General features: G+C 35.6%; 1 protein-coding gene across 2 annotated transcripts in view; it reads right to left on the minus strand.

The window, feature by feature from the left end:
• LOC121407024 (ribosomal biogenesis factor-like) overlaps positions 1 to 25,956 on the minus strand; it is a 123,256-nt gene that overhangs the window by 66,434 nt on the left and 30,866 nt on the right. For both annotated transcript variants that reach the window (XM_041597916.1, XM_041597917.1), the window contains one exon: positions 5,115 to 5,213. The gene's annotated coding sequence lies outside the window, so the exon portion shown is untranslated. The remainder of the gene's footprint in view (positions 1 to 5,114; positions 5,214 to 25,956) is intronic.

The raw sequence follows: 25,956 nt of genomic DNA on the forward strand, positions 1-25,956 counted from the left end.
TGGGGAAAAGTATGTACAAAAATGACTAAATTCTAAATAATTCAATGACAAAATAAAACAAGGCACAGCATTTTGATTGGTTTAAAATTCATCCCAATTTGTATATACTGTAGACTTGAGACATGGATAGTCACATTTCCCATAATATCAGTCAAAGGAACTCTTTACTGGCAACAAAGTATAGTACACTTTATCTTGGGTCATAGTTACAAAGAGTTATGATTGATTCGATCAATTGTAACTATGGAAAGCCAGCGATGTCTACATCTAAAATGCATGTTTGTTAAACATATTTTATAGATATGGCGAATAATCATGCATCCATTGTTTTCTTGAAAATTCAGTGTGCTTCTCTGTTTACAAAAGACCTTGTTCAAAATTCCGGGAGAAAAAATTATGACATTGTTGGATTTCCATATATTTTAGGTTGATCAGATCAATTGTAACTCTTTGTAAGACTGGCCCAGATCTTCATATTCTTCCTGCTTTGAAAAATAAATCAAGACTGATCACAGTTACCAGTATTAATATTTGTCTCTCTATATCATTCCGAGTAATATATGAACTACATCGGTAAGAAAATACCCAACAATGAAAACGCCAAAGAAAATATTGGTTTCATGAAAATGGAATTCCCTTGAGGTACGGTACATCAAACAATTCAATGAAAAAAAAATAATAGGATTATATTGCATCAGGAATAGCATATCTGCAAATTGGTACAGTCAAAAATAATCTGATATGCTGAAAGGAAGAGTAAATTTCAAAGTACAGTAAAGGTTTTTAATATCTGATTAACACATGGAACATAAAGACCAAGTACACATGTATGTCTCCTTATAGAAGGTTTGTATTTCATTTTCCTGAAGAAAGATTAGATACTCATGAAAAATCATATATCATGTTTCCAGGAAGCTGAGTAGGATTAAACAGTGTAGTTCATCTTATGATCTGTACCAGCCAGTTCCATCTATTTTCTGATCTGGAAATTTTCCCTGATTTACCCCAATCAGAAAATACCAAGTAATTTTGGCAGTGTGAAGACAAGTAACGCATAATATCCTGGAAAGAAAATACCTGCTAAATAGTAGGTACTTGTCAAATTTACGAGAACTTTTGGCAAGGATTTTTCCTCAGTTGCAGGTATTTTAGAAGTGTGAAAGCAAATTATTGGAACTTTCTTAGCCCAGCATGTAGTTGAGCATGGGAGCTGTGGGTGGCTAGCAAAGGTGGCTGCTAAGCCAGCAATTTTGAATCTCGCATATCTTGCCTGCTTATCAGAACATACTGCACATGCTCACTGCCCATGCTCATAACTTCAAGAACTTTCCCTGTAGGATGAGAAATCACAAAGTAGGCGGTTTCAAACCGCCTCGATCACAAGAATCCCCGTTAAATTACGAGAACTTTTTTAGGCTGAAAAATACCCGTTAATTATTCCTGCATTCACACCGCCCTGAAACATACCCTTCGGGATAAGTTCCTGAAGTTACGAGCATGCGCAGTATGGTCTGATAAGCAGGCAAGGTGCGAGATTCAAAATCACTAGCCCAGCAGCCACCCACAGCTCCCGCGCCCAACGACGACCAACGACACGCTGGGCTAAAAGTTCCCGTAATTTGCTTTCACATCGCCAAAATACCTGCGACCTTGGAAAAATCCCCGCGAAAGTTCTCGTAATTTCGCCAAGTACCTACTATTCAGCGGGTATTTTCTTTCGGGGAGATTACGCGTAGTTTGCTTTCACATTACCAAAATACCTGGTATTTTCTGATCGGGGTAAATTTCCCGATCAGAGAATACCTGGAACTGGCGAACTTTGAGGCGGTCTGAAACCACATAGTGTCTTTGCAAGGAAAGTCCTTCACCAATGATTATCATCATATACCATATTATATGACACTACTATTTGTTAATTAATTTTCAACCTATAACTATTAGAAGCTAATTGAAACGTTAATTTTAAGTCAAAGTTTGATGATGAAAGTGTCTTGAAGTGCATCCTATAAATCAACAACAGAAATGCAGAAATTAAGGTTTTTAAAGACCCATTTTGAAAATTTATCTACACGGTCACCTTCCAGCAACAATGAAGTTCATATAAAGAAGGATTTTCACAATATTTTGGTAGTCAAAGGGTAATTTGTTGAATAAAAGGCAAACAGAAAGCATCTCCTCAGTTTTCACTGCATTCATATACTGCATCAAGGCATGCATTTCTAGGTAATACACAGTATCTCCATGACCTGAACAGGGTCAAAGGATATGTATCCAAAAAGGGTACAATAAACAGCCTTGAGGAACAGACATTCATGTATCAAACATCACTGCGACCACACAGGCAGCGAACCACTATGATAGGGCTCATCTAACAAACAAAACATCACTCAAAATCAATGTAGTCATTCAACTTCGAGTTCCACAACACCATTTCCAAGGCCTCTACCATGGTCAAATAGCTGCAAGTTGATTTTATATTAAATCACAAATTCAAGAACATATGAATACTAAAACCCCCTCTCGCTTTAAAGCCTGTGTATAGCTTTGGTAAAGGGTCAATAATGTGATTGATAATCGAATATCATCTAATATGACAGTCTTACTGAAGCGTAGGGACCGTTAGATATTTTTCCAACTGCACTTCTCTGAGAAAATTTCAAATATTCAAATCTTGGATATATAGCGCCCTCTCTTGGCGATGCTTATTTTAAATTAAAAAATGGGCATTTAAGCACTGATCTTAAAAAATTTAGTGATTAGATATCCAAAAGTTAAAGACAAAGAACATATCTTGAAAGTTTCAGCCCATTCCATGATTTGGAATAGGATTAAATTGAAAGACAAAAACACACAGATATTTTAATATGATCGGGTGACCCGATCAAGTTAAATTTCCATGTAAAATCGCAAAATTTATCCTGTAAAACACATTTTCATTTCATATCCTCCACATCATAACTGTTATAGGGCATATCCATTCATATTAGCTAGCAATGAATTGGGATAGTGATAGGTGCATTTTGGTGGATTTACCAAAACTATACAAAAGCTTTAATTTTTCTTTGTTGAGGGTCACAAAGTGACATGAAAGGACCAAGGAAGTGACACGAAAGGACCAATAAAGTTGCATGTTCAGGGAAAAACACAGCACCCCATCAAACCTTAAAATTGCACAGCTTGTTATTCTGAATGCTCACTGTTCCAAAGGTTGATTATGCCAGAAGTTTGAATACCCAAGAAATTATTTAATCTGAGGTTTGTTAGTGAGAATGTAAATGATGTTAGTTACTGAAAAGATACTGATCTGAAAAAAATCTGATTGAATAAAGTAAGACTAGAATGATATACTTCATCACTTTCTTTACTAAAAATTAACCTTATTTCATTTTAAGGCTTTTTATCTCTCTGAATAATGGAACTCATTTTATTTTCAGATTTAACAAACCTTCAGAATAAAGGACTCATTATGCACGATAGCTCAGTCGGTAAGGCGGGTGTTTTGGATTCCGGAACTTCGGGTTTAATTCCCACTTGGTGGGCTAGCGCCCTTTGGTAAGCATTAATCCTCGTTACCAGGTCCCTCTGAGAGAACCTTAAGCCATCGGTCCTCTGGTTGCTTACTTACATTCATCCTTCTTTTTACCAATCAGGTAAAACATCAAATCACCACCATTTTCCATTTTCTTTTCTGATTAATGATCCTTTGGAGTGCCACAAATGTTAAGATTAACAAACATCTTAGAATATGCAGTTTGCACGTTTCTGCATAACAAGCCTTCACAAAGATGAATCTTTTTGATTTCTGAAAATTAGGAATAACGAACGCTTGAGTCTTGCATCTATCAAACTCATCGGGGTAAAACTGATCCAAACATCCAATTACAGGTTTAATATTCACAGCTTGCAATATTCATACCCGACATTCATGAAATTGGGATCCAGACATTCATATCACTTAGTAGTGTATTGACTGATTTACTCAATAGTGTGAACGATCCCTTCATATCCAAAAAAATGCTCTTCCTAAACCTAGCTAATATTTCATAAACAAAGTGATCTTATTTCAAAGTTCACATGCAATAGAGAATGCTGTTATCACAGTATCAAAATAAAGAAAAAAATCTTTTTTTATTTATGAAATTTATAAACAGTATGGGGGTTTGAAATAGCGTGAAAAGTATCAATTTCTGATACTGTGACAAAATGACAGCTTTTTGTCTCCACTATTTGAAATGATTGTTTTTTGCAGAAAAAAGTTAAGATATAGAAGATATTAAAGATATTTCTCAGAGGAGAGCAATTTGTTTGCATTTTCATAAAAATAATGAAATATCATATTCATCATAAATCTTTTAAATTTATTATTTGATAATGAATAGGGAAACTAATTGTTCATGAAATTTTCTTCGCATTCATAATCATTTATATATACATGTATATATATATATATATAATCAACTCATGATGGACTTTCATAATGATATTTTTTAGTACTTTTGACATGGATGCAGTCTATCAAAATGTTTTTCAAATGAGATTTTGGAATTTTCATAGGAGAGTCATGCCAAACAAGCAATAAATATCAATCAAAATCCTTAGATTTATAATTTAATATTTGTTTTAATCTGTGTTGTTTTTCTAAGTTCTATGTTTTTAACAAATTAGACAAAAAAAAATGGAAACCATAATAATGATTTTGATATCAATCAATGACAGGTCAAAAAAATGAGAAAAACTGCAGTGACATGAAAAAGAAGAAATGATTGAGTAGTTAAAAGCCTCACCAATTACAAGGATGGATAGTCACATTGTTATGATTTTAATATTCATTGTTTGGTCATCACTTTGTGGAATTCTAGCACTCCCTTTTAACAAAAGGACAGAATAGGCCTGTAAATCTCTACAACTCACAAGGCCGAACTTTGGGAATAAACAAGTGATTGATTTTGAAATTGGTGAGGTTTGTATGACTGACTAAGCAAGACATATGTTGATTATGTTGGCCATTCTACATCCAAGAGAGATGTGAAACCATTATGAAATTGATATGAAATTGGGTGTATTATATGAAATAACAATAAATGGAAGATTATAAATCAGCAATCTGAACTTACTAGTACTTAAAATCAACAATGTTTTGATGGGTACATCAGTCTTCGTCAGGTGGTGAAATAGTGCAAACTGTGCCGGGTCTTGGAGGCTTATGTGTCAACCTGGGCAGGGAAATAATAAACACCACAAATTAGTAAAAGCAATATTATAAAAGAAAATATTAAAATCCAGAAAGTGAGAAACAATTTCTTAAGTCAAGGCAACTGACAATTATATTTTGAGAGAATAAATTTAAGTGTGGCTTGGGATTTGTTTTTCATATTGAACCTGGACTACTAAAGACTCTCAATCCTACACCCGAGGCGGTTCATAAATAAAATAAATATTTATTCATCAGATAATCAATAGCTTAGTTCAATGACAAATGCACACGATTATTGGTACTGTAGCGATATTGAAACATATATACAAAATGCATTTGGAGCTCAATTACATTACTGATAAGTGGTTGGTATATATGTAGATATAAGTTGCTAGTCACACAGCAACGCTAACATAATAACATAAGAAAGCCAGGCAAAGTTGCCAGAGGCTCTGAAAATGAAAAGATGAAAATAAAACACAAAAAATCAGGTGTATCCATGATGGTGAAGTATATCAATAGGTCTATTTCTTCTTTTCATTCAAAACTTGTGAATATATGTGAAATTTGAGGTAACTTACAAATAAATCCTCAAGTAATTCTTTTTATATCGGTCCCTTTTCTCTGTTCAAAGGATTGGGAGAGGGTGGACTTCGGGGAAAGCTTGCCGGATAATTACATGGTATTCTCACAATATTCTCATCCTTTTGGGCATGTGTGTTTATGCATAGGATAAATCGTATTTTGAGATCTTTGCTTGACTGCCATTGCCGCTGGGGTCCAGACATGATCGCTTGCTCTTGTATGTGAATAAGATCCAGAACAAACATCAGGACGAAATGAGTGGATGTGATCAAAGCTAAACAGTTCAATAAACTGTGGTTCAAACATATAATCCTGTACTCCATCAGAGTACCCTTTCACATCAATAATAATAATAACAATATCAAGTTCTTGTAATATAATTAAAAATGATAAAAACATAGGATTGTATACCATACATATCCACTTTGTTAGGTACTCAAGGCACTCCTATATTACCCCAGCTGAACTCGGCAACAGATTCTGGTACAGCGTTTTGAGGAATTCCTATCGATCCCCATTTTCCTCACCTGGGTTGAGTACGGCACATTGTGGATCAATTTCTTGCCGAAGGAAATCACACCATGGCTGGGATTCGAACCCACAACCATCTGATTTAAAGTCCTGACACTAATCCACTGGGCCACAACACTTCAAATCAACATGAGAATTCTTGATAATAATAAGCTGATTTTGTGATAAAAACAGGATTAAATGATAAAAACACTTTTCACACATAGATGTAGATTATGTAAAAGTTTGATTGTAGAAATACATGTTTGATTTGTCTAGATTTTTTTTTATAATTGTTATTTTGGTTTATATATATTTTTTATGTATTTTGGCTTATGCTAGCGTCTCTCTGTTTGCCTGTCCCTCTCTCTCATCTCGTTAATGGACCCACATGTCCTTATCATTAACAGGTTGATCATTACATGCACTCCATATATCAACATGCCTAGACAATGATAATTGAAGGTTGCGACTCTTGGTCAAAACCAATCTTTCACCTCCTGTTACTGCTGAAGTGAAATCAAGAATATTATTATCCGGCTTTGGAGTAGTGATGATTATCTTTTCATTCACAGTTCCAGAACTGTCAAGTCTGATCTGAGCTAGTATGATTGCTTAATACATGCACCACTCTTATTTTTATATTGGAGCTGTGAGCATTTCATGTTGAAAAATATAGTAGATTACAGCACGCTTATGTCTCATGATTTTTTTTTTTTAATATCATAAACCTCATGTAGTTTATGATGGGGGGGCACTTGACCACAAAAGTGGTAGGCATTATGCCATGTGCGAGACAAAAAACGGGGGCTTTGGAACAGGCTTACTGTAAAAAGAAGGGTATTCGGAGTGGGCTTTGAAACTACAAATGTTTGTGAAATCAAGGAGTCCCTCGAACTGTGAGTACATATACATCCCTATAGAACATGTGCATACAGCTACCCTGGCGGCAAGGCCGCTTTTGACCAACAAGTGGAATGCCTCTGGCCATCTCACCTGCATCACGCGGTTCAATATAGCAGCAGTGCTGACTTTGAATACTACTCTAACTCGCATAAGATGTTCAGTGATACATGGTTACTCTTATGTCCACTTTTTATGAACTAGACCAATAAACTTACAGAGATATGATGGTTATTCAACAAAAAGCCCCAACATGGCCAAAGTTCATTGACCTTACATGACCTTTGACCTTGATCACGTGACCTGAAACTCAAACAGGATGTTCAGTGATACTTGATTACTCCCATGTACAAGTTTCATGAATCAGATCCATAAACTTTCAAAGTTATGATGGTAATTCAACAGATACACCCAATTCGGCCAAAGTTCATTGACCTTTGACCTTGGTCATGTGACCTGAAACGCGCACAGGATGGTCAGTGATACTTGATTACTCTAATGTCCAAGTTTAATGAACTAGACCAATAAACTTTCAAAGTTATGATGGTAATTCAACAGATACCCCCGATTCGGCCAAAGTTCATTGACCCTAAATGACCTTTGACCTTAATCATGAGACCCGAAACTTGCACAAAATGTACAGTGATGCTTGAATACTATTATATCCAAGTTTCATGAATCAGATCCATAAACTTTCCAAGTTATGATGGGAATTCAACAGATATCCCCAAATTGGCCAAAGTTCATTGACCCTAAATGACCTTTGACCTTGGTCATGTGACGTGAAACTCATGCAGGATGTTCAGTGATACTTGATTAACCTTATGTCCAAGTTTCATGAACTAGGTCCATATATTTTCTAAGTTATGATGACATTTCAAAAACTTAACCTCAGGTTAAGATTTCGATGTTGATTCCTCCAACATGGTCTAAGTTCATTGACCCTAAATGACCTTTGACCTTGGTCATGTGACATGAAACTCTAATAGGATGTTCAGTAATACTTGATTAACCTTATGGCCAAGTTTCATTAACTAGGTCCATATACTTTCTAAGTTATGACGTCATTTCAAAAACTTAACCTCAGGTTAAGATTTGATGTTGACGCCGCCGTCGCCGCCGCCGTCGGAAAAGCGGCGCCTATAGTCTCACTCTGCTTCGCAGGTGAGACAAAAATGTAGCTCATTGTAGCAGATCAATGCGGCCGGAACAGTGTAATGAAAAATATGCGAAGCTTATTGGAACAGATTTCTTTCTTCTTTTTTCTCAATAAGAAGAAAATGCTCTGCTTTGGAACAGCTTTCTTTGCTCTTTTTCTCAATAAGATAAAAATGCTATGGAATGGAAACCTGAGTGTAAAAAATGGGGGTCCTCTCTGCAGCACACACCAACCACAAATTCTACACTGAGTGACCCCCCCCCCCTGTATGAATTATCAAGTGTCTGAGAAATTCACATCCACTGTATTTAAAATATTCAAAACAAATATTTCAGCATTTCTTTTGGCAGACACCTCAAACCACATGGATTTCAACCATCCACATTTTACAAAATCTTGTCAATTGTTGGTTGAGTAAAGCGTAAATCCATCTCCAATTACACAATTACCGGTTTTCTGTAGAGTAGCTTATGAAGTAAAGTCAACAACTTTATCCACTTAGCCAAGATAATGAGAGGACACTTGACAACGCAAAAGACAAGGATTTTGATACTACTGGCTCCATAAATAAGGATAAATTGCACCAATGTCAAAGTCAACACTGCTGAAAAGCTAAACAAACATTTATTCTGCAAAGGCAATCTCCCTCATGATTACAAAAGAAACTTGGGAAATTTGGAGCTTAAAGGGAACGGAAATGTGTCAAATGCAATTATATCTCATTGTGAAAGATTTAATTCAGCGCATGATATCAAGGAGAAACTGTTCCATCTTTACTAAAAATAAGTCTTCTTGTCTTATTTATACATCCTCAAAGGCCCATGCTCCACTGGAAGAATATATCTGGGAAACACATATAACAGGGATTTAATATGGATAAAATCTACCGTGATTAAAAAATAAATAATTAAAGGTAAATGCTAGTTGTGGTAACGATGTCAAATGAGTTCATACAGAATCCAATGAAATGACCACCAAAGTGTCTGTTTGTATAAATAAAAAATATGTGCCAAAAGATTCTGGAAGAAATTGTGTAATTGCTGAAAAATTGGCAAATAAGCACAAGGTTCGGGTCAAGCGTCGGGCCGACATTCAAAGCAATAATAATACACTGTCCCATGTGCCCTTATCTGTGTTGGTGATCTTCAGTGTGAACATTTTTCAGCGTAGATTTCAAGATTTCACAAAGTTCATTTTATGTAACTGTACCAAATCTAGATCCTCGATGATATACTATTACTGACAATTAAGCCTGGTTTTACAGACTCTCATGAAATCAGTGTTTACTGCCACTACTGGCATTTCTTTTTAATACATGATTACATACTACCCCCATGTGAGTAGACCTGAGCGGGACTAGAAAAAGAATTCAGTTCATGGAACAGTTTTCTGGCACAATGTGGTCAAGAAACTATGGTGGCTCTGAAGTACGATTGATCACACATATGACACACTACTTCAGTTGTGAAGTTCCAGGTTTTCATTGCAAACTTTGCAATTTCAGACGTGAAGTTGATGATTTTTGTTGCAAAATTTGCAAATTTTCATCATGAATTACACGATTTACATTGTACTGACCTTGCCATTATAGTTTGCAACATATTTGCAAACTACAGCATCACTTTTTCAATCAATAATCCAAATATATTACAAAAAAATTAAATCAAAATTTTTTTGAACTGTAAAAAGTCCTAAAGTAATCCTATGAAAGTTTAATTCAATAAAGGATTAAATATTTTCAGTATTGTGTTGTATTTATGATTTTATTTCAATCTCTCAAATAAAATCCATAAAAATTGTGGGTCAGGATAAAGACCTATATTTCTTCTTGTATGAAGATAATATCAAAGTATTTATGTAGCATGGTCTATACGGGTAAATGGTAGTGATTTTTAAAGTGATTGGTTAACATTGGTTTGACTTTTAAAAAATCTGAGCTAGAAGGTCACACTTGTCACCTGTGTCTGTGATATGATACAAAAATGAAGCCCAGAAAAAATTACGTTTGAAAATAATTATTTAGTGCTTCAAAAATTGAAATATAACGTTACCGGAAACACCATCTTAATTTCATCCCATGCACTTATGTGTACTATTTAGGCGTCTATAAGACACCTATTTACAAAATCGGTGTTTGCCTTGAAGTTTTAACTTTTCATTCTCAATAATGGTTGTTTTCAGGGTTTATTAGTTCTAATACATGCTCTTGTACACATGTTACAGCTTGGTTTGAGAATTTTTTAAATCGGCTGCTCACAAAGTTAAACAATACCTTTAACCTGATTGCTAAGAAAGCATGAATGCTCGTAAGCAAGCAACCAGAGGATCGACGGCTTAAGGTCCTCTCCAAAGGACCTGGTAATGAGGTTTAATGCCTTACCAAAGGGCACTAGCGCACCAATTGGGAATCGAACCCGCATGAAAGGAATCCGAATCCCCGCTCTACCGACTGAGCTATCAATACTTACCAAAAACGCACCATTAAAAAAAATCCATCCAAAAAATCACAGAATTCAGACCGAATGATAAGATCTCTCTTTTCAAGCTTTACAAGGAGTGAGTTTAAATTGACAAACTTGTCAGATATAAGCTTGTTTAATCCACTTATATGACCATTAGTTCAGGCATGCATTACAAATCCTAGTACTCTCCGCCTCCTATGTCAAATAAGAATGTAATGCTAATAAGCAATGACATATTGAGGGAGGGAGAATCAATGAGCAATGTCTCCAGGGAGGTATTTTACCGTATGGTCTGATACCAGTTGGTCTAACATAAGTTGGTTACTTGGATTGACTCCATTTGGTCTGATAGCGGCTGGTCTAACACAAGTTGGTAACTTGGATTGACTCCATTTGGTCTGATACCGGTTGGTCTAACACAAGTTGGTTACTTGGATTGACTCCATTTGGTCTGATACCGGTTGGTCTAACATCAGTTGGTTACTTGGATTGACTCCATTTGGTCTGATACCAGTTGGTCTAACATCAGTTGGTTACTTGGATTGACTCCATTTGGTCTGATACCAGTTGGTCTAACATAAGTTGGTTACTTGGATTGACTCCATTTGGTCTGATACCCGTTGGTCTAACATACGTTGGTTACTTGGATTGACTCCATTTGGTCTGATACCGGTTGGTCTAACATCAGTTGCATACTTGGATTGACTCCATTTGGTCTGATACCAGTTGGTCTAACATAAGTTGGTTACTTGGATTGACTCCATTTGGTCTGATACCAGTTGGTCTAACATCAGTTGGTTACTTGGATTGACTCCATTTTGTCTGATACCAGTTGGTCTAACATCAGTTGGTTACTTGGATTGACTCCATTTGGTCTGATACCAGTTGGTCTAACATCAGTTGGTTACTTGGATTGACTCCATTTTGTCTGATACCAGTTGGTCTAACATCAGTTGGTTACTTGGATTGACTCCATTTTGTCTGATACCAGTTGGTCTAACATCAGTTGGTTACTTGGATTGACTCCATTTTGTCTGATACCAGTTGGTCTAACATCAGTTGGTTACTTGGATTGACTCCATTTTGTCTGATACCAGTTGGTCTAACATCAGTTGGTTACTTGGATTGACTCCATTTTGTCTGATACCAGTTGGTCTAACATCAGTTGGTTACTTGGATTGACTCCATTTGGTCTGATACCAGTTGGTCTAACATCAGTTGGTTACTTGGATTGACTCCATTTTGTCTGATACCAGTTGGTGTACGAAAAAAATCCATAATTTATTGTTCGAAATAGACATGAAATGAAATACTCAGAAAATTTGCTTTTCCCAATTGACTGTGGGCCCGGCAGCCGCTGTGCATGGCCAAATGGACGAGACTCTATCCCTTTAATCGTTAAAACGCCAAACAGGGTAGCAGCAACTCCATCCTTTAACGTCTTTTGGTCTGACGTGGCCGGGGTTTGAACCCCCAACCTCCCGGTTGTGAGACAGACGCTCTACCAACTGAGCCAACACACCGGTGTAATACCAATTGGTGATCTAAGATTAGTTACTTGGGTTAACTCCATATGGTCCAACACTACTTGTATCAGTTGGTTTATTACCAGGTCAATCAATATCTGTTAAGTACCAGTGTCTCTAAATCCTGATTGTCCTATCAGTTGGTTTAATACCAAGTGAATGAATATCAGATGGTTTTATCCAACCTGTTTGTCTTATTATAGTTGGTGAAATACAAATGATCATACACCAATTTTTCTTATGCCCTTGGTCTGAACCACATTGTTATTATATTAATTGGTTTTAGCAGATGGTCTGATACAAGTTGTTCCAATTCAATTTCCAGCCCATCTTGCATTAATAAGGGGAAATCTCATTTATTCAATGTCATCTTTATGTAACTGCCACTATGTCCACAATCTACCTATCAATATACAAATAATTCAGTGAAAGATGAAATGAAGTATTCTGTCCATTGCACGAATGAAAAAATACATGTAAATCATTATTTGGTTTACATGAAACCTGAAATGTTTTGCAATAAAATTCATTAATTTCATTGCAAAACATGCTCATGCAGTGCGAGTTCGGTCTGTTGATTGCTACGTCATTACAACATGCGCACTGCTGGTGCCTGCAGCTTCAGTCTCGGTGCGCGAGTGCAATGGACAAAATCATATGGATCCAAACTTGCACGATGAATGGATCCGAAATTGTACAGTTGATGACGTCATTGCAAAATGGGCTGAATGAATGATATCAAACAACCAATCAAGTCACAAAGATCTTTCTAGGTGTCATATAATCATATATTCATTCCAGTGATGTAGAACCAAGGCTACTAACTGAAAAAATGCTGTTTAAAATTTTAGCACATTGTTTGTGCCGGTCACTCTTTTTTTGCAATCGTTGTAACCTGTTAAAACAATAGTCATTAGAGTGACAGGCATTTAAAAGGTGCTAAAAGTTTTAAACAGCATTCCTGCAGTGTGTAACCACTGTGCCAATACCATTGGTAGCAGTATCTAATACCCCTTTCATAAACCCATCCTCCAATTAGCCGCCTACGAGTAATGCGGATTATTCAATAAAAATTGCCTTCACAAACTCCGAAAATAATCCGCACTATTTTTCGAGCGCCTGTCCTCAAAAAGGCGGATAATCGTCATGGTAACTGCACACACCCCCTCCGATGAGGTTGCGTTAGAAAAGGGTGACCTTGTGACCGCACCATGGCAATTATCTGCATTACTTTGTAAATGCGTTCATAAAGTCAAAATCTGGTCCCGATGCCGCTATTATGCTAATAATTGCCACATCCCAATAATGCGGATAACTCTGGTCCTCCTCCGATTTTACGACCAAATTATGCTGCTATTAGCCGCATAATTGGGTTTATAAAAGGGGTATAACTCATTAATGGAAGGTGAAGGATTGAATCAAAGTGTGATAAATTCTACAATTTATCTTTAAATTGGGCATCCAACAAGGTAATATATCAAACAAGACCTATTGGTGTCACAGTTTAGTTATTGAAGTGGATATTCCGGGTAAATATTAATAATAACAATATCACTTTTATCATCACTGCCTACTTTACCACCTATAATATTCAGAATATATGCTTCTTTTCGATTATTTCTCAAAGTATTTCTAAAATTCACATTAAGTGAAAGTGATTTCACAATTTGAAAAAACAATTTTTCTCCCTTTTCATTTTCAAAGCTTTTACTAGTGACCTTTGGACTCTACTTTTGATGCAATACGTGGACAAAGTGACTCATGCATTTCTTCTAATTGAAAGCAATATATCCGACATTCAAAATAGTAGCCTTGCTATGTTGTCCTTTGGAACTGCAAACAGACTGCCAAAACTTATTAGTGTCAACTGAAATACAAATTCTAATATATTTCCACAAGCATCAAATATACAATTTTGACCGTTTTCTCAACCACTTGGGGTCAATCTTCTTCTTATGTAAATTTGGACAAAATTTTAATATTTCTTGAGTGGCATGTTAGCAGACTGGAACATGGAAACTCAAGGACTTGAAGTTCAAATACAAGCAGTTCTTCGAGAGGATGCTGGCCTTTACCAATCCCGCCTAAAACATATTTATCTTCTACTTAAAGATATCAGAGATTTGGTTCTCAGGGAAAATTTGAAGATACAAAGGAAAGTTTTATTTGCCAAATATATTCCTTTTAAGAATTCTTGGCTATGATATCATAAATCAAATATAAACTGCACTGTAGCATAAGAAAACATTTTTTTGCTATAATCAATGACTTATTTCACTTATCACAAGCTGGGGCATCTGCCTTTTTCTCTGTAAATTGTGTCTTTACCTTTCAATGATTTCGGAGGAGCACATGCATGCTTTCAATTACCGACATTTTCTCATTTTCAGATTTTTTTCTATTGAAAGAATCAAATTTTTTTAGTCAAAATATGTTGGAGTTTCTTTTTGTTACCTCTAAAGATGCTGCACCCTCCTGAGCCCCTACATTTATTTATAAAAGGGAATTTGGACATTTATATACCAATGATTACTTCGCAAATAATTGCAATAATTATGAAATCAATCAATTCCTTGCACTGTTCATCAAAATCCACACTAATTCCAGTTGGATAAGGTACCATAATAGGTGGTTTCAAACCGCCTCGATCACAAGAATCCCCGTTAAATTACGAGAACTTTTTAAAGCTAAAAAATACCTGTTAATTATTTCTGCATTCACACCGCCCTGAAACACAACCTTCGGATAAGTTCCCGAAGTTACGAGCATGCGCAGTGTGGTCTGATAAGCAGGCAAGGCGGGAGATTCAAAATCACTAGCCCACCAGCCAGCCACGCCGCCGCGCCCAACGACACGCTGGGATAAAAGTTCCCGTAATTTGCTTTCACATCGCCAAAATACCTGCGACCTTGGAAAAATCCCCACGAAAGTTCTCGTAATTTCGCCAAGTACCTACTATTTAGCGGGTATTTTCTTTCGGGGAAATTACGCGTAGTTTGCTTTCACATTACCAAAATACCTGGTATTTTCTGATCGGGGTAAATTTCCCGATCAGAGAATACCTGGAACTGGCGAACTTCGAGGCGGTCTGAAACCGCCTAATGATAACCAAGCTCGATGGTTCTCATGAAATAAAGAAACAAATTCTTCCCTTTCAGTTGTGGATCACAGTTTTAAAGATAAATTCCAGTTTTGGTAACTATCTCAAAGTGGCTTTTTACAGAATCTAATAAAATGACCACCCAAGTGTCTGTTTGTATGAATAAAAAATATGTGCCAAAGGATTCTGGAAAAAATTGTGTAATTGCTGAGAAATAAGCAAAATAAGCGCGGATTCGGTCACTTCCGTCAGGTCTTTATTCCAGCAATAATAATACACTGTCCCACGTGTGCCTATCTGTGTTGGTGATCTTCAGTGTGAACATTTTTCAGCATAGATTTCAAGATTTCACAAGGGTTCAGTTTATGTAACTGTACCAGATCTAATAATAATAATAATAATAATAGGCATTTATAGAGCGCCATCTATCTAGAAATATTCTATTCCGAGGCGCGTTATTATTATTACCCCGGCTTTAGCTCGAGCTGCCTCTCAGCGCTCATGCATTCAAGGAATTAATCCTGCCGGGTACCCATTCACCTCACCTGAGTCGAGTGCAGCACAATGTGGATAAATTTCTTGCTGAAGGAAATTACGCCATGGCTGGGATCTAGATCCTCGATGATATACTGACAATTAAGTCTGGTTTTACAGACTTTCTCATGAAATCAGTGTTTACTGCAACTACTGGCATTTCTCTTTAAGTTATATTTTGTTTCCTGAACAGAACCTGAATATGCTACTTGTAGATCATAGTTTGTTTGGGAATATCTGATAAAAAACAGTTGGACAACAATTAAAGGGGAATCCAACCCAAATAAAAAAAAAAATTTTATAAGGAAAAACAAAATCAGATAAGTTGATTGGTAAAAGTTTGAACAATGTTGGACAAACAACCAGAAAGTTATGGATCCCTTTCAGTTGTGGATCACAGTTTTAAGCTATATTTCGTTTCCTGAACAGAACCTGAATATGCTACTTGTAGATCATAGTTTGTTTGGGAATATCTGATAAAAAACAGTTGGACAACTATAAAGAATATAGTCAACAAATTCAAATGAAGATCAAAAGTGGCACTATGCCCCTCAAAACGTGTAGACAGTAAAAAGATCAGTGTCCACTTGACTTATTTGAGGATGGTCTGATCACATTCTGGTTTATCATAAAGGACAATGACTATTGTGGTCTCTTTACAATACCCAATAGAATGAAAGTGCATATTCCACCTATCTATCTGACATTTACAAGGTGTATCATAAAAAAAAATTAGAGTGAAAGTGTGAGAAATCACATATACAACATTTTTAATATATATACACTGGTGCTAAAAGTCAGTAAACCCCACCAGAAAAAGGACATAATCTAGGAACTCAAGCTATGTTATATTTTAAATATATAACTGTAAAGTCATGTGACTGTCTTATTACAAGTGGCCAATATTTAACCTCGACAAAGTAGAGATATAGGCCTACATACATGTATATTGTAGGCCTTTATCTAAACCAGTGAGCTTCTACTACCTTATATTTTACCCTCTCTACCCCTCCACTTCCTCCTTGGATCTGTGTATGACAAAAGAAAAAAAGAGGGACATACTCAGATCATGTATCACCTGTATGCTACATTTTATCTGAAATTAAACCGATTTCCCAACAACAGACCAAGAAAATATACAAATGTTCTCTCATGATGTCAACATTTCCTCGGCTGATTATAAGTCAATAAGACTGCAACAAACACATTGAAAATAACAATTCAACACTAGAGACAGAAAAAAAGATATTCACAATAGCATTTAAATTCACCTACCCAAAAGAGGGAAAATAACAAACAATAAGTCTATACAAAGGATTTAGAACTTCTTTGAGATCAGGCTCCAGTTTTCTTTCCCCTTTTATTCTTCCCTCTCATCAAACCTCACAGATATCTCTGATGAAAAAAATGATTCTTTACAATCCAATCTATCATTCTCAAGTAGGTATTGATGAGATATGGAGGAACTCGTTCCCATTTTTAGCAACAAATCTTCTTCAAAAGTGTTTCGGTTTGAAAAAAAAATTAAATCCGAATTCAAGTAGTTGCATGGAGTGATCATTTTGAAGTTTCTTACAAATCAGGGAGATTTAATATCAAAACTATCACAACTCCTGATATTTTGAAGTCAGGTCCATTCAAACCAACACTGATTTGAATAAAACCAATAACCAAACAAGCATGACATTTAAAATTTCATCATTCAATCCCTCATTTGCCTATAGTATACTACCAAGGTCAGAGTAATTTTCTATTTTGATATACTAATTAAAACTTTATAACTGTAGTAACTTTCTGACTTTACGTACTATTTCGGTGTTTCACTAGTTTCATCTTTCATTTGATTGTCAAATCAACTAGAGATGATTCTTGCATACTTTTTCACAAGTGCGCTATGTCAAAATTTGAATTATTGAAGAACTGTCTATGACTTGTAATCTTGGAAATAATTATTTTCATATAAATGAGCTCTGTAGTCTATGAGGGAAATAATCAATTTTATTTTAGCTATTGCAAAGAAAGTTATGATGCTTATGAAATACAATTTTCAGGTTTTTCCACTTAAAATAATAGCAGGGCCCATGAGAACAGTTTTCAGAACTGAAGTGGCTGCGCTTGGTAAATATACTGTTATTATTATCATTTTTATTATAAATAAACATAATTTCAGGCAATAATAGCACGTAGGGTCCCATAGCTCACTTGTTTTGCTTTTTTTTCAAACCTGTACAAGTTACTCAGTCAGGTGGGCGACCAAGCAAACTTTTCGTTTTTTCTTTTGATATCCCATGATGCCTTTGGATATATTGAGCCTGATTGAACAAAGAAATTTGATATGGTTGCATACTTTTTGAAGAGTCTGCAGCTTGGAGTGAATGACCTCTATTCTGGCAGAAGACATTGTTTGTTCTTTCAGGTGTCACAATTTTACGAGTCAGATCTCATATAATCAATAATCACCGAGGTGTTGACTATCAAATCCCCGGAATATTTCTTCTCTGGATTATCTCCAGATAAGCTACCTAGAAAGAGGAAATTGAAAATAATTCTTCTATTTGAGGGTGTGGTGGTTGAATTAAAGCTATTATCTTCCAAAATATGAATAAAAGCATCCAGCAGTATACAAAAAAGTCTAGAATCTTCTAACACGCTCAAAACTCACTTCAGCTCATTCTTTGAAAAAAACATGCCTCCTATACAGCAACATTGAATTATCAAATACTGCATGATTTGATTTTTTATGCCATTTTGGCTGCTGGGGCCATAATAGGGTGTGAAGGATTTTCTATCAATAAAATTTTAAGTGAAATATTCATAATACACTTTGAAAAATCTGAAACAATGTGCTAACTTCTAACCAATAAGAGATTTCAAAAAAAGATTGATGTTTTGACTTATGAACTGATAGATTTTTTTCTTCAAAAATTTGTGAAAATGAACTTGTGGTTTGTGCTTTAAATTGGATTTCCGATGAATCCTCTAGCAATATCCAACACTTGGTTCTCATTTATTGGTGTATCAAAATAAGTTTTTTTGTAATCCCTTTTGAATGTATGAATGTTGAAATCCAACCTAGCAAAGAGGGTTTTTGAAAGTCTGCCTTGCATTGTAATCCACAACGTACACATGTCAAAACAAAATCCAATTTAATCATTGAATCTGAGTGTGTAGATGATACCCTAGTAAGTAACAGAGTTTACAAAAGAGAGTGTTCCCACGGCTGTGTAACTCGTTCACTCCAAGTTCAATGAATGATGCAATGACAAAAATGCATGTAGAAGTTATGGCATTTCAAAGTGTTGCTCATTTCCACAATTATAATTCTAGCAAATTCGACCAGTTGTAAACACCAAAGGTTTGTAATTATTTGAATGCTTATATCAGTTTTCCAATAGTTACCTAAACATCAAATTGGGTCATTCAATATGTTGATATTATTAGAAATTAATAAAAAAATTATTTCTCCCCAAATCGGGTTGTAGACCAGTCACAAGGTGTGCGGTGGCCATTACTGAGAATATAGGGGTAACAGTATCCCTCTCTATTGGTTAGAGTAAAGTGATACTGACTTCTATTGTTGCTGTATGGTAAGCATGAAAGAAATCCTTTCTAAAGCAATGTGGAAACCCCAATGATTCATTGAATATAACAGGAAATAGGCAGCTCACATTGCAATCAAGAACCATGATAAAATGATTCAATGTAATAAAGACTCTCACTGGGTGGTGTGTTTTATCAGCCTTAGCATACTTGTACAAGTTGAAAACTTAACAAAATATCCCGCTTCTTGTGTTCAAAAGTCTTGACCCATTTTTTCCAAACAAAAAAAAACATACACAACTTGGCCTGAATGAAGATGGGCAAAATGACAATATAAATGTAAACTTTGTTTCCCTGTGGACATAATATCAATACTTTGTCCGTTGGTAGCCCCATGGTCCAGGCATGGACCTATACATGGTCCAGGACAATTCTTGGAAAATAATGGAAAGCATAAAGAAAGTTTAGTTGCGATACAAGATGCACAAAACCAATTCTAAGCACAGCATTAATGAAGTTTGGCACGCTGGATTATGACAGAATGGAAATTGGAAATTCATTTAAAACCTGAAAAATTAATATTACTACTTGCATTTTGACTGGACCCTTCGATGCATTTTATGCTCCACAAGTTTTCAGTATACAGATATTAAAGGTGATATCTCAAGTATTTGCAGTAAAAAAAGAACAATACTATGACCATACTCAAGAAGTGTCCCAGCAACTTCCTTCAACTCTGACTGTAGTCCCAGATGTTGATCGTGGTGTGACTAATGACAATGACTACAAATGAATCACAAGATAGGCCTACACAACACAAGCTTAAGTAAGGTAGGGCCTACAATTTCTTGGTAAATGAATGAATGAATACAAGACACTCAAAGATATGTATTATTCATATAACAATGAAAATTAATGATACAGGTATATAAATTCAATTACGATAATTTTGATGGTAATGGCTATATGGTTAAATAGTGATAGCAATGTTTAATCAGGTACTTGGTAATGTTAAATGGTAATTTGTAATGGCAAATGGTAAATGGTTAATAGTTTCAGTTTCAGGTTTTTTTTTCTCATTTCCAACAAAGGAAGTAACGATAATGGGTAACTGTAATAGTAATGGTAAATAGTAAACTGGTAATCAGTAATTGGTACAGGAAAAGGGGATCTGAAAATGGAATATGATAATTGGTAATGGTAAATGATGGCAGTGGTACTGGAAAACACATGATAATTGCCATGTTAATATCATCAAACTATCAAATATAATAACCAGCAAAAACAATAAAAACTTGCATTAGATATAGTACTTCACATATGACTCATTATTGCAATCATTTTTTGTTATCAGGAGTCGCAACAAAAACATAAATCAACTCAACAGTTGGGTCGCAAATAAATTTCTCAATAAAATCTGTTTTAGACAATCAAACAACGACATCCTGGAGGAAACAAGAAGGAATATAACTTCCTGTTTGTTTTAGAGACTGGGAGATGAAATGTTTCATTCATAAATCATATATTGTTTGTCATAAGGAACATGCAGACACTTGAAAGGTCACAAAGATTAAAACCCAGCTACTAGGTATGTATATTATTTGTATTTTAGGCAATGCTATAAATAGTTTCTTCAGATCATAAGAATGTGACAAATATGATGATTATCAGACACATTTCCACAAAATTCTTGCGATCATCATTCTGCTGTCTCAAAATGTCCTCATAGAAAATCCTTTTTTCTAGTTACGCTTTCAGAGCTCCTCTAAAGTGTAAAGAATGTCATCAGATCCCAGACTATTCCTTGAAAGAAACTGTCACATATATTTACCTTTTGAAACTGTCACATATATTTACCTTTTGAAGTACATGGCACCCACATTAAAGATGACATCCTCATCCATCATTCTTTCTACTCTAATACAGCTTTGTTTAAAATCATTGCTAAGTGTCAAATATTATTAAAGTCACAAAAATTCTTCTAAAGAACCAAAATCTTTTTATCACTTGTTTCAGAGGCATCTCCAGAATGTCTTCACAAGCCCAGACATTTCTTGGCAGAAATCATTCCAGGATCAACGCTTGGAAATACATGAAACTCTCATGATGGTATCTTCATTACCCATCATTCCTCAGACAGAGACATTTCTAAAGATCATATTGATATATCAAATGATCAAAGTCATGTACATTCCTTTCAAAATGCTTTCATAGCATGCTAGTTTCAAGGCTGGTCCTAGTAGAAATAACAAATCTACTTTTTACCAGCAGAGGCACCTCAAGAATGTCCTCAAAAGTCCAGGCATTCCTTGGTAGAAACTGTTACGGATTGCAACTTGGAAAACAGATCACACTGATGATGGTATCCTCATCACTCTCTATGTGGTATACTTCGCTAATGATACATTCTTTTTCAAGATCACTAGGTTTGTGTCAAATATGATCAAGCCATGCACAGGTCCGGACATTCCTTGAAAGAAATTATTAGAGACTCTGCCTTTGAAATAGATCACACTTCTTTGAAGAGGAGGTGTAAAGATGGTATTTCCATATGTGTAATTATTTCCATTCCTCTTCAAGGGTCAATCTGGCTATGTTTATCAATGATAGAGGAACATTCACCTTCTTGGGCTGTTTGACCTTTCTCTTTGATAGAAGGAAGCCATTTTGAATTGATTTGAAGGCTTGAAAATCACTTGCAATGAGCCCTTTTATACACCAAGCGTAGCAATGGGGAGACCTAAGTTATGACTTGAAATATTTCGGCAGGGTCTGGATTTACATTTTCAGGCTTAAGACATCTATCTGTGCATCTAATACCCCTTTCATGAATTCATAAATGCAGCTCAGATGCCACTTTTCAATTCATGAAAGGTTGAGGAACACAATACGCCGCATCTTCTAGGTGAATTCGCACCACACTTGATTCACATGATCACATGATCACATCCGATCGGAGTTCATGAATGGGATTCTCAAATAATGCAGCTTATATCGTTATGATGAGTTTATTGAACTACACTGCACTTCAAAATTATGAGACCTATTTCTGAATTCATGAACACAATTTTTTCTTGCCAAGAGGCATCATTCTGAGTTGCATCCAATGCGGACTATTTGATGGTAGCCTTTATTCATGAAAGGGTTAAAAAGAAATATCTTATCGTTGGCTCTTCATCACACCTTTAAATGGGGTAAAGAATGAATATTACATCTCTTCTGCATGTTGTTCTTCATACTTTTTCCATACTAAGATACAGGCAGTGACAAAGCTCAGCTCTTTAACACATCTTCCTGCTTCCCAAGTTTGTTTTGTGAAATTGCATGTTTTAATCCTCTCGGCTCTCACATCACAAAAATCTTTGCTCGGTAAATTCAAAATTCAGTTATCTACAAAGATCAAATATCTGAGAACATAACACTCAGGCACCTTTTCCTTCTACTGTATCCTAAAAAGTTATTTACCCCCTCCCCCTCACTCCCTATTTAGCTACACTGGTAGTAAATAGTAGGCCTATAGAGTGTATATAGCCGTCACCGTGGTGATGGCTTGTCCACATGTCCGAAGAGGAAGTTATTAACCTTCCTGGAGTGTCAGGGATGGTTGATAATGACTCAATCAATGAACATCCAGAATGCTGCAGGTCGAATGATGATGCCAATGACACATATCTAGTTTCATTCAAACTCTGGTCTAACCCTATCTACGGGCTCGGAGGCCCCCCCCCTCAACGAATCACGCGATATTTTTGCCGTGCGAAATTTTTTGACTGCGCCGCTCGCTGAGTTTTTACTTTCAAGTCTTGCGCAACTTTTAAGACCAATTTTGCGTCACCCGGGTACGTGGTTCCGAAATTACGCAACATTATGTAAGTGCATAACAGACCGAAAATTGCTCAAAAACGTGATTTCGTGTACAAAGTCGATGCAAATTGTGTTTTCAACCAAAATTCATAAATGTATGATTATTTTTAGTTTTGCTAGTCTAAATGTATTCATTTTATGCTTTTTATGATCACAGAAGAGTCCCCAACAAATTTCATTGAAAAAACAATAAAAACAAAAGGTAAAAAAAACCAAATACATAAGAAATTGCAAAAAACGATATAATACAGAAGAAAATGATTTGATATCACATTTTTTTTCATGTAATCTTGCTTAGGACACCACAAAGAGTTTCTGTACCAAAAATTAGTACATTTGGAGCTTTATTTAGGGAGTTAGAGGAAAAAGTATGATTTCGCATACTAATTACGCATAAATTAGCATAATCACTAAATAGCGATTCGCATGAAATAAATTACTATACAATCTTGTAGATTATGTCCAAGGCAACCCGTGTGCCAATTTTCGGCGCTATCGCGCCGTCGACGGCCGAGATCTTAGGGGGGGCCTGGGAGACCCCCCCCCCCCCGGTCATAGGAACTCTCAAAATACCCCGGCCTAGATAGGGTTAACAATGAGCAATCAAATGTATAATAAACACATACATCTATCTCAATAGTAGAGACTCACTTTTTCAACACATTCTGCATCCAAACTTGAATTAAATCAGACATCAGAATACAGACCAGTGAATCATGCTGGGAAGAATAACAAAATTTCGCTGATATGCGTAACTGTTTCATGTACTAATCCTGTTGGATAAATCTAATAGGAGAAATTTACTGTTTTTTCGAGCAGTTTAACAATGGGCTACTGACCATAATACAGAGGTTGTGAGTACTTTGATAATAATGATGTGAGCAATAAACAAGCCCCAGATTGAAACATGAGTAATTGTTAGGTGATCTATTAGTATTGATGGTACAACTATCATCATTTGACTGTTTTGGGGATAATACCTGATGAGAAGGAAATCTTTAAAACGTCACAACAAATAATTGGTAAAAAGATTTTAAAATGAAATAATGTATATAAGGATGATAATATTGATCTGAAATTCTGAACACTTTACACTGAAGAACCATTTAATGTAATATTTGACCATCCATGCCATATCCCCAAATCTCCTATCTCTCTACATATATCTAGAGTGCATCTCTCAAATCTGATGCAAGTGGTCCACTTTGCTTTCAAAATCCGAGAGATATATTTCTTGATAAACATTTTATCCTAGTAATCAGAGATTTTTTTTCTTTCCAGCATTTCTACTTCACTTTCATTTGTGAAGATCTTGAAAACCGAGGACAGATCTCCTGAGAGAGTTAGGATGAATACTTCTCCAAACCCTGCCTCAGGATATGTCTTGTATGGTTTGGTGGAATGCAATGAATTTAATATTAGGTCATGCTTTCTCAGTTCAAGTGCACAGGAATGAACTCAAGTGAACCTGAGAATTACTGACTTTTACTGTGGATCCCTACTACACACTTTTAGTCTCAGGACATAGGTCAACTTCTTCCTGCTCCATATAAAAGAGAAGTGGCAGTCAATAACTTCAAGACCATACCACAAGCCAAGTTGAATCCCCCCCCAAAAAAAAATCAAGGCATATTTTCTTTCTTAATTAGAAAACCAAAAGCTTACAACTATTCTTATGCCAGGTCTACATCATAATCCTTTGCTCAATCCTCTAGTTTTCTTCAGATTTGCTCAATCCTCTAATTTTCATATTTACTATCTACCTCTTAAAGGGGAAGTTCACCCTGAAGAAAACTTTGTTTTAAAAATAGCAGAAAAAATAGTAAAAAATATTGGTGAAGGTTTGAGGAAAATCCGTTAAAGAGTAAGAAAGTTATTAGAGTTCAAAGTTTTGGATTTGTGACGTCATAAACGAGCAGCTGCCCCATGTGTTATGTAATATAAAATGCATGAATGTCAAATTTTGTATGGTTCCTGAAGACATAATTTTGTTTTCTATTCATGATCGGGTGTGAAATGGTTTGTCTATTGATATACAAAAGGTACAGTGATAACCATTTTCAATTTTCAGAAAAAATGACATTTCATTGATATTTTACCATTCGCTATGTAGGAATGCTGCTCGCATATGACGTCACAAATCATATAATTGAAATTCTAATAACTTTTTAATTATTTGACGAATTTTTCTCAAACATTCGGCAATATTTTTTATTATTTTTTCTGCTATTTTTACAATAAACTTTTTGTCAGGGTGAACTTCCCCTTTAATCGCTCCCTCCCTCCCACTCTTCCTTTCCCCACTCACTCTCCACTTTCATTAACAAAAGTATACTGAACTGAAGGAATAACCATCCGAAAATCAGAACAAATTTCCATCTGGGGTGCAGACGACAAGAAGATAAAAGAGGAAGCAGCTCATGAAAATCATCAAACAAATTATCTTCCAAAGACATGGGTTCATTTGCATAATGAGTTCCAATTAAAAACCAAAAGGTGTGAAGATATTTCATCAGGGATGGCAAGAATAGTACTTGTACTTCCTTGCTTTTAGTTCTAGTAGGATCCATGGTTACATG

Source organism: Lytechinus variegatus, chromosome 2 (genome assembly GCF_018143015.1).
Source record: "Lytechinus variegatus isolate NC3 chromosome 2, Lvar_3.0, whole genome shotgun sequence".
NCBI lineage: Eukaryota > Metazoa > Echinodermata > Echinoidea > Temnopleuroida > Toxopneustidae > Lytechinus > Lytechinus variegatus.